This window comes from Notamacropus eugenii, chromosome X, assembly GCF_028372415.1.
Source record: "Notamacropus eugenii isolate mMacEug1 chromosome X, mMacEug1.pri_v2, whole genome shotgun sequence".
NCBI lineage: Eukaryota > Metazoa > Chordata > Mammalia > Diprotodontia > Macropodidae > Notamacropus > Notamacropus eugenii.
This window is the reverse complement of record NC_092879.1, coordinates 99,687,961-99,698,360: the sequence shown is the minus strand read 5'-3', so window position 1 is coordinate 99,698,360 and position 10,400 is coordinate 99,687,961. Positions and strand designations below refer to the sequence as shown.

Genomic DNA, 10,400 nt, shown 5'->3' with positions numbered 1-10,400 from the left:
ATACCTATTCTGTTCCACTGATCAACCTATTTCTTAACCGGTACCAAATTATTTTGATGATTGCTGCTTTGTAGTATGGTTTGAAACATAGTACTACTATGTCCCCATCCTTCCCACTTTTCAATAATTCCCTTGAGATTCTTGATGGTGTGTCCACCAAAGGGAATTTTTCCCCCTAGCTCTATAAAGTAATGCCCTGGTAATTTGATTAAGATGGCACTAAATAAGTAAATTAATGTAGGAAGTACTGTCATTTTATTATATTGGCTCAGTCTACTCACCATCAATGAATATTGCTCTTATTATTTAGACTTGCCTTTAATTATGTAACGAATGTTCTGTAATTGTGTTTAGTTCCTGTCTGTGTCTTGGCAGTTAGACTCCCAAATATTTTATAGTTTCTGCAGTTATTTTGAATGGATTTGCTCTATCTCTTCCTACCAAATTTTTCTAGAAACACAAAAATGCTAATGATTTGTGTGGGTTTATTTTATATCCTGTAACTTTGCTGAAGTTGATACTCGTTCCAATTAACTTTTTACTTGATTCTAAGGTTCAGTAAGTAAACTTTCATATTATCTTTAAAAAGCAATAATTTCAGGCAACTAGGTGATACAATGGAGTCAAGAGGTCCTGAGTTTAAATTCAACTGTGTGACTCTGGGCAAGTCACTTAACCCTGATTGCCTCTTCCCCCCAAAAGCTCTTTGCTTATTAGTAGTCTATATAAGCCTATTCTTATTCCCATTTTCTTATCTCACTGCCATAAGTAGTAATTCTAGTACCATACTGAATAGTAATGGTGATAAAAGACATGCTAGCTTCACTACTGATCTTACTGGAAAGGCCTCTAGTTTATCCCCATTAAAGATTATGCTGACTCATGGTTTTAGAGATACCACTTATCATATTAAGGAAATTTCCATTTATTCCTATGCTTTATAGTGTTGTTTTGTTCTAAACAGAAATGGGTGTTATGTTTTGTCAACATAATCATGATTTTGCTGTTCTTTTGATATAGTCAATTAGGCATATAGTTTCCTAAACCTGTATTCCTGACATAAATCTATCCTGGTCAAAGATATAATTTTGGTACAGTAATGCTACTGTAGCCTCCTTTCCTTTTTTTTTTTTTTTTTTTGCATGAACATTCATTAGGGATGTTGGTCCAGTTTTCTTTCTCTGCTTTGATTCTCCCTAGTTTTGGTATCAAAACCATATTTGTATATTAGAAGGAGTTTGTTAGAACCTCTTATTTTTCCTACTTTTTCAGTTTAAGTAATATCAGAATTAATTGTTCTTTAAATATTTGAGAACTTGCTTGCAAATCCACCTGGCCTTGTTTTTTTCCCCCTCTTTAGGAGTTAATTTATGGATTGTTCAATTTCTTTTTTTAAGATTTGGTTATTCAAATTCTCAATTTCCTGTTCTGTTAATATGGGCATTTTATGTTCTATATTCATCCATTTCATTTAGATTGTCAGCTTTATTGGTATATAATGGGTAAAGTAGATCCTAATATTCTCTTTTATTTCTTCTTTATTAGTTATGAATTCACCTCTTTCAATTTTTACATTGGTAATGTGGTTTTCTTTTTTTTTTTAATCAATTAAGCTAAGGGTTTCTGCCTTATTATCCCTCTCCCCCCAAAAAACCAACCAGCTTCAGGTTTTATTAATGGAGGTTTTTTTGTTTTTCTGTCTTGTTTTGTTTGTTATGAATTTTGTTAATCTCCTCATTGATTTTTCAGGATTTCCATTTTGTTGTTTAATTAGTATTTTAAAATTTGGTCTTCTAGTGGGTTTTTGTGTTTTTTTAGTTGCATGCCCAATTTGTTGACCTGTTCTTTCTCTCTTTTACTGATAAGTGCTTAAGGATATAAATTTTCCTCTATGGGTTGCTATAGCTGCATCTCAAAAATCTTAGTAATGTTGTCATTATCTTTAATAAAATTGTTTCTATGATTTGCTTTTGCCTATTCTTTAGGAATAAATTATTTAGTCTCTAATTAATTTTCAATCATTTCATTAGAGTTCCTTTACTGCATATACTTTTATTGCATTGTGGTCTGTAAAAAAGGCATTTAATATTTCTGCATGTATAAAGTTTTTATGTTCTAATGGAGGGTCCATTTTTGTGAAGGTGCTATGCAGGGCTTCTAGTCTCACTCAATAATCTCTCAAGTTCTATCTCATCTAACTTTTCTCAAATTCTATTCAAGTCTATCTTGAATTATTTTACTATTTCTCCCTGTGACTCATTTAACTTATTTAAGTATTTAGATGCCATAATATCTAATTTAGTCTTGATATTAATTCAGTCTGTGGTACCTTTCAGCAAAAGGTAATTTCCCCATTTCTCTTTTAAGTCTATTCTACTTGTTGCTTTGTCAGAGATTATGATTAACTACCCCTGCCATTTTTACATTAGTGGAAGTGCAAGAGATTTTGCTTCAACCACTTATTGTAATTCTGCGTGCATCTTTCTGTTTCATTTCTTTTAAGTAACATATTGTTCAATACTGCTTTCTAATCTAGTTTGCTATCCTTTTCTGTTTTGTAGGCAAATTCATTACATTACAGCTACAATTTTTCATTGTTTCCTCTATCCTAATCTTTTAATTTTCTCTTTGTTTCTTGCTCCCTCTTTGATGGGGTTTTCCTTAAAATTAATCCCTTTCCTAGTCTACCCACCCTGTTATCCCTCCCCCTTTCCTCTGTTTCCCTGTTGAGTGCAATGCATTTTTGTATCCAAATGTGTGTATTCTTCCCTCCTTTGACTAGTTTAGGTGAGATGCAAGTGTCACCCTCTTTCTATGCCACCCTTTCCTCCTTATTTGTATAGACCCCAATTAAGAGAGTCAATTTCCCCTATTCTTTCTCTCCCTTCCCCTGACCCCTCCTCCGGTCCTCTTTCCCTCCCTTTCCATTTTTTCTTTTAAGATCATCGAAATGTAACAAAACCACTCCCAGGCCCTGTCTCCCTCTGTGATTCTTAATGACACATATATCATCTCCTTACATTAGAACATAAAGTTTACTCTTGTTTAGTCCCTGACTAATTTTCCATTCAGCCACTAAAGTGATTTTCTTACAGAGCATGTCTGGTTACATCACCCCCCTAATTCAATACACTTTAGGGGTGATGGGACCTAGACCCCCAAAAGGCCCTGGACTTTCCTACACAGCCCAGTCTCTGGCCCATCCCTAGACCCTCAATAGTCCTTCTCTGTAGCCCGCCCAAATGCCCAGATCACTTAACTCCTTTCATCATCTGCCCCTGGCCACCCCAAGGCTATTTAGCACTCCTTAGTCCCATCCATATCTTGTCACAGTCTTTTCTTGTATATAAGGACCAATCTTATCCCCATGAAAATGCCCAGATTCACTTAGATCTTGCCTGCTTCTATTGGCATCACAATAAACTCGCTACTTTGACTGGAAGGCTTGAGTGGTGGAATTCTTTCGAGGCAGACCCGCCCCATACCCTTACATTTCAGGGTTCCCAGCAACCCAAACCACAATAGGGGCTCCTAATGCCTCCAGGAACAAATACAAGATGCTTTGGTTGGCATTCAAAGCCCTTCATGCCCTGCCCCCTCCTACCTTTCCAGTCTTCTTACACCTTACTCCCCGGACACGTATTCTTTGATCCAGTGACTCTGGCCTCCTGGCTGTTCCACGAACAAGACACTCCATCTCTCAGCTCCAGGCATTCTCTCTGGCTGTCCCCCATGCCTGAAACGCCCTCCCTCCTCCACTCCGCCTACTCTCCTCCCTGGCTTCCTTTAAGTCCCAACTAAAATCCATTCTACAGGAAGCCTTTCGCAACCCCTCTTCATTCCAGTGGCTTCCCTCTGTTGATTATTTTCTATTTATTCCATATACAGTTTGCTTGGTATGTATTTGTTTGCATGTTGTCTCCCCATTAAATTGTGAGCTCCTTGAGGGTAGAGAGCATCTTTTGCCTCTTTTTGTATCCCTAGCACTTAGCCCAGTGCCTGGCAAATAGTGGGTACTTAATAAATGTTTACTGAATGAATGAAAAATGATGTTCTATGAAGGCAATTAAATATTATTGTATAATCAAATGGTAAACATGAAGAATTTTAAAAATTCAATTCAAACAATTATTTAAAAGCTTAATATATGTAAGGACTTTTAAGTATCATACTTCATCTTGGGGACACAAAAACAGAAACATTCTTAACCTCAAGGAAAACTTAGGAAATAAAATGATACCCGAGTGAAGAAAGAAATCCAAGGAGAACACACCCACTGCTTCCAACTGTGACAGACTAAACCGGACTGGGGACAGGACCTAGCATGTCACTGTAACAGGGAACTCCAAGGGGAGGGAACTCTCTCTCCCCCCCAAGGAAGGGCAGCAACTTGGAACCTTAGACAGTTGCCTAGAAAACTAACAAATCACATGGGTTGCCCATAGTCACATGACCAGTCAGAGGCAGTTCTTGAACCTAGATCATCCTGGATCCAAGACTAACTCCCTACTCACTCTGCCATGCTGCCTCTCATAAAAAGACAGAAAGACAATATTAACAGCAATAGAATTATGTCAAATGCTCAAATCATCTTTGTTAAGACCTTAGAAAAAGTTTATACACAGTCTCTGGTAAACAAAAGATGTGCAGAGTTACATTATAATCATTCACAATTACTTTTTGCTTAGTTTCTTTTCATTTGTTGTATTTTTTATTCAAATATTTGAACTTAATGGAAATAAAAATATCTAAAGCAAAGAAAAGTAAAAAAAGGTGTCACTGACAATGAAGAAGATATCAATATTAAGCATAAATGCACCTGATGACACAGCAAGGCAATTTAGAAATGAAAATGTAATCGAGTCACCAAAAAATGCTGGGGATACAATAAACAGTGAGAGATTTCAACATCCTGCTAACATAATGATAAATCAAATAAAAAAGATTAATAAGAAAGCAATTACAGATGTGAACAAAGTACTTAAAAAAAGTAGATTTGAGAGAGAGAACTCAATGGGGAGAAGGAAGAGAATATACTTTTTTTTCCAAATACACACAAATCATTCACAAAAATGGACAAAACAAATAAATAGGTTTTAAACATATTTTAAAATCATTATGTAATAAAAAGTTATTGAAAGGAGAAATACACTTAATAAATGAAGGCTTTTATGGCAAATAAAACATGTCTCAATAATGCATATGTTAAAAATCAAATTAATTACAGAAAACCACAATTATATAATATCAACTTTATTGGACATAACTAAAGCAGTACTCAGGGGCCAATTTATAACCAGAGAAAAAATAGAAATTATTTCTGAGTTGACTTAGTATTTTTTAAAAACTGAAAATGAACCGATCAATACCTCCAAAATGAGACTAAAACAGAAAATTGCTAGAATTACAGGAGAAATTAACCAAAACATTTTTCAAATAAAAAGACAACTGAATTAATAAAAGACCTGGCTATTTTAAAAAGACAGAAAAAATGGATAAATCATTAGCAAATGTAACCAAAAAGAAGAAAACCCAAATATAAAATCAGAAAAGAGAAAGGGGGGAAATCACAAGGAATGAAGATGATATAGAGAAATTTGAGAATATTACATACACAGATGGCAACAAAACAGAGGCTACAGGGATAATTATTTACAAAAATGATATCCAAATTGACAAAACAAGCAATAAATAGCCTATATAAAACACTATCAGAAAGAATAGCTGAGTAAATATTATCAAGCTGCCAGAAAAAAGGATGATGCTACGACCATATGTATTCATAAATGAATTATATCAAAAGAGTCCAAAACCAAACAAAAAGATGGTGCTGTCCCTGACTTTATGAAGTAAATATGGTCCTGATGTGCAGACCTGTTGAGGATAAGGCAGACAGAGAACTACAGATCAATAGTGTTAAGAAATATCAATGCAAAAAATATTAGATGCAACAAACACTGGCAAATAAAATACAGCAATAGAAAACCCCCCAAAGCTGAGCCCTATAATTAAGGAGAAGGAATATCAGTAATGTAAGGGAAGTTCAATGTCAGGAAAAAAGCCTACATAACAAAATAAAATTTGTAAAAATGATCATGATGGTTGTAAATAGCTGACATTTATATAATAAGTTTATATTTGCAAGCATGTCCTGTTCACAAAGCATGTCATAAACATCCTCAAAAGCACCCTGAAAGGCAAATAATACCAGTATTGATTATTACCATTTTGAATATGGAAAAGCTAAAGCTCCAACAAGTGAAATGACTTGCCCAAGGCCCCACAGGCACATGCCAGGGTGCCAGGCTTAGACTTCAAATGGAGAACTCTCCTGACTCCAAATCCAGTACAGTAGTCTTTCCTCTACAACAATGATGGCAAACTCAAATAGAAACAGGGCATTCAGGAATGTGCGGTAGTCTGCTCTACAACATACTGATCCTCTAGAAAATGCCTTTAATAACATACCACCATTTTTTCATGTTAAAAAGCCAAAGTAATATGTAACTGGAAGAATTTTTCTTTAATATAATGGAGGAATATGTGAAACTCGGAACAAACGTCTGAAACAACCTATATGTCCAAAAGGAAAGTGACTAATTTACAGAATCTAAACATAATAGAATGTCACAGTGTCCTAAAAAACAAGTGATAAAGCCTATATGTCAATACGGAAATATACCAGTGACCAAAACTCTAGAGCAGGGTTTCTTAACCTGGAATTCATGGAACATGAATGAGACAAGGGCCTGCGGGTTTGGATGGGAGGGAAATGACATCAGCATTTTCACTAATCCCTAACTGCAATTGAGCATTTCCTTAAAGCATGAATGCAGGTACCAAACCACACTAGTGCTAGCTGGACCAACAGAAATTCCAGATATTTTCCCATCCCATTACTGTGTTACATTTGCACTCAGCACCACTTTGAAATGACAGTAGTTACTAGACCCACTACTAGATTGCAGGTGATCACAGCTCCAGATTGTATCTCTGTATAATTGATTTCCTTTTGTGTTTTATTTGTAAAGGGGCTTTGAGGCATGCCTAGATCAAGGTCAAGGAAAAGGTTCCCATGGGGAAGACACCAGACATCCTATGGTGGCCTTGGTCCATAGGCTCCGTACCACCACACCTGACAAGAGGCACCTGGGGGTGGGGACCTTGAACTAAACTGGGGACAGAAGGGTACCTCCCTCTCCTTTTAGGTCTATGGTCCTAAGAAACAGACTTGGGGTTTGGGTCCATTTCATTTGTCATTTTCAGTTCAAGGTGCAGGGGGTGGACTCCTAGACCTAGAGGCTTGAGTCAGGGGACCTTGGAGTCAGGATTCCAGGCCAGATGGTGCCACTAGCCGAGTAGGGAAGCCCTGGGAAGCTAGGGTCCTGGGACAGAAGCCTAAAGTGGGGGGGGGGGCGGCGGAGACTGGATTTAGAACTTGGTAGGATTAATGCTACGCACAAATTGAGCTAAACTGTGATATTAATCTACCTCCTCTCCTCCAACTAAGGGGGTCTGGGGAGTATTATCTGTGTTTGTTCTCGCTATACTTTTGAAGTAAATGTTGCTTTGTAAAAAGTTAATTGGATTGTTAAGTGGTTAAATGAACCAGGTTTCTGAGGACCCTTAAAAATGAGGGAATACAAACTGACAGGGGCTTGAGCTAATAACAGACTATACACCATCACTCCTAGACCTTCCCAAGGGTACCAGAGAACTCTCAGCAAGGGGAGAAATGTAACATACTTGGCCTGCAGACAGTGGGGACCAGTAATCACTGTTACACAAGGAACCAAAGGCAGGATCATTTAAGACCTGGCAACCTGGATTATGAATACGGAAGGATCTTGAAATACAGTATTCCAAAAGGCAAAAAATACAGGCTTACAACAAAGGATACCTTATCCAGCAAAGCTGAGTTTAACCCTACAGGGAAAAAAATGCACCTTTAATAGAATTCGGCAGTGGCTCAAACTGCTAAACTAAGGAACCCAGCAGGCCAAATATTGACTTGGCAAACCAAATAGTAAAATAACCAATGTTCTCCTGCATTTTTATTTCTTTTGTTAAACATTTCCCAATTCTCTGGTTCCTGCCACACTCTAGTGCTCCGGTAGAGAGGGCTTTCAAGTCCTGATTCTGATGTAAAGACTGGAGTTGGGGAAGAACTTTGAAATGCAAAAACAAACCCAAGAAAATACCACATACTTTCAGGGGCTGGTGTCCCACCAGCCTACCAATCGCCAATAACAGTTGGGAGTCTTAAGAATACCATTTTTCCCCCAGTGCCTAACCCTGTGGGCCAGAAGTGGCCAATATGGTACCAAAACAATCCTAACCTTCCAGGAAGTGAGTGAGCTTCATCTCCTTGACCTCCAGGCCTCCTAGTTTGGCTCCTTCTCATAAAGCTGCAAACTATGGTTTGTACATGTTAGAAACGCAGAGTGGCTTCAAGCCTGAGATGGCACACACCAGCTACTGAACAATGACCCCCACGAAGGGACAAGAATCCACAGAATATATAATCAAAATATAACCAAGTGGATGGCATGGCTTTTTTTTTTTTAAATTTTAAAGACATACAAATTTTAATTACTTTATAACTACTGAAAAAAGAGAAAATACTAGGTCCAGATGTCTTTAACATTATTCCAATCAAATATTTGACTCTACCATATGCTATGAGACATTATGAAATAGATGTCTTTTAAAAAAATATGACCCCATAAGCTTTTAAATAGAGACGAAACAAAATCTCTGCTAGACATTAATATGAGAATCATAGATTTCGAGGTAGAAGGACAATCTAGTTCTTAAAGATAAGGCAATTTAAGTAAAGAGAAATGCCTTGGTCAAAGTTAAGCAAAGAAGGAGCAAGTGCCAGGACCTGAGGCTGGGCCTTCTAGACTGAGACCAACAGGGGACCGCGCGCGCGAGCGTGTGTGTGTGTGTGTGTGTGTGTGTGTGTGTGTGTGTAACTGCTGGCTTTCAATGTGTTTCATTTTTCAGGTGTATGGTACATGCCACCCTGAGACAGAACAAGCCAAGAATAACAGAACCTTATCCCACCCACCCCACAGCTGGGGGAAGAAGATTAAGAAGTGACGAAGCCAAAAGGAGAGTCGCCGAGCCAGAAGATCAGAAAGACATACAGACATACAGATATTTGCATCACAAATTTCTAACAGAGAAAATCACGTCAAAGGTTGGAACTTCAGAAGGACTGGCCAGCAAGAAAAAGACAGATTTTAAAGAAAAGAAAAAGATTGGTCCAGTTTCAAACTTTCCAGAGCCTCTCACCACCGCCCCCTCCCCGCCCTTGATCCCGCCCTCCTCCCTATCTCCGCCCCTTCCCCTCTCCTGACTCCGCCCTCCTCCCTCTCCAGATCCCGCCCTCCTCCCGCTCACCGCCCCCCTCCCCTCTCCCGCTCCTGCAGGTGGCCCCTCCCCTCTCCCGCTCCTGCAGCTGACCCCCTCCCCTCTCCCGCTCCTGCAGGTGGCCCCTCCCCTCTCCCGCTCCTGCAGGTGGCCCCCTCCCCTCTCCCGCTCCTGCAGCTGACCCCCTCCCCTCTCCCGCTCCTGCAGGAGGCCCCTCCCCTCTCCTGCTCCTGCAGCTGACCCCCTCCCTTCTCCCGCTCCTGCAGGTGGCTCCCTCCCTTCTGCTCCTGCAGCTGACCCCCTCCCCTCTCCCGCTCCTGCAGGTAGCCCCCTCCCTTCTGCTCCTGCAGCTGACCCCCTCCCTTCTCCCGCTCCTGCAGGTAGCCCCCTCCCTTCTGCTCCTGCAGCTGACCCCCTCCCTTCTCCCGCTCCTGCAGGTGGCCCCCTCTTCTTCCGCTCCTGTAGCTGACCCCCTCCCCTTTCCTGCAACCGGCCCCCTCGCCTCTTTTGCTCCTACCCCCCTCCTCTCTCCTGTTTTTGTCCCCACTCCTTCCCCCTTCTAGTCTCCACCACCCTCTTTTTTTGCCCTTGCAGCTGGTCCCCTCCCCTCTTTTACTCCTACTCCATTTTTCCTCTCCCCTGCCCCTTCCCCTGCCCCCACCTCCTCCTGTTCCCTCCATCCTCCTCTCCTGCCCCTGCGGCTAGCCCCCCTCACTTCTTTTGCTCCTATTCTCTCTTCTCCGCTGCTCCGCCCCACCCTTTCCTGCCCCATCCACCCTCTTCTGCCCGCTGTTGACTTCCTCCTCTCTCCTGCCCCTTCCCCTCTTTTCCTCCTGCAGCCGACTCCCTCCTCTCTTACCACTCCCTGCCCCCTCCCCCTAAACAGCTGCGACCCCTCTCACCACTCCTGTTGCGGTTTCCGTGCCCTCTGAAAGACTGGCCTATGGCCTCCGGAGTGGGCTTGGAGCAGTCCCATTGAAGGTCCTCCAGTCTCGGTCACCGCCATCGGGCAGCCCGAGATG

The 10,400-nt window shown here is 40.5% G+C and overlaps 1 long non-coding RNA gene across 1 annotated transcript; it reads right to left on the bottom strand.

Annotated features, from left to right (window-relative positions):
- Positions 1–5,237: 5,237 nt before the first annotated feature.
- Positions 5,238–10,366, bottom strand: LOC140515266 (uncharacterized). The gene is made up of 2 exons (XR_011970921.1): positions 10,281–10,366; positions 5,238–8,415 (listed from the first exon to the last, which is right to left on the bottom strand). It is a non-coding gene; the product is annotated as an uncharacterized lncRNA (long non-coding RNA).
- Between the last annotated feature and the right edge of the window lie 34 nt (positions 10,367–10,400).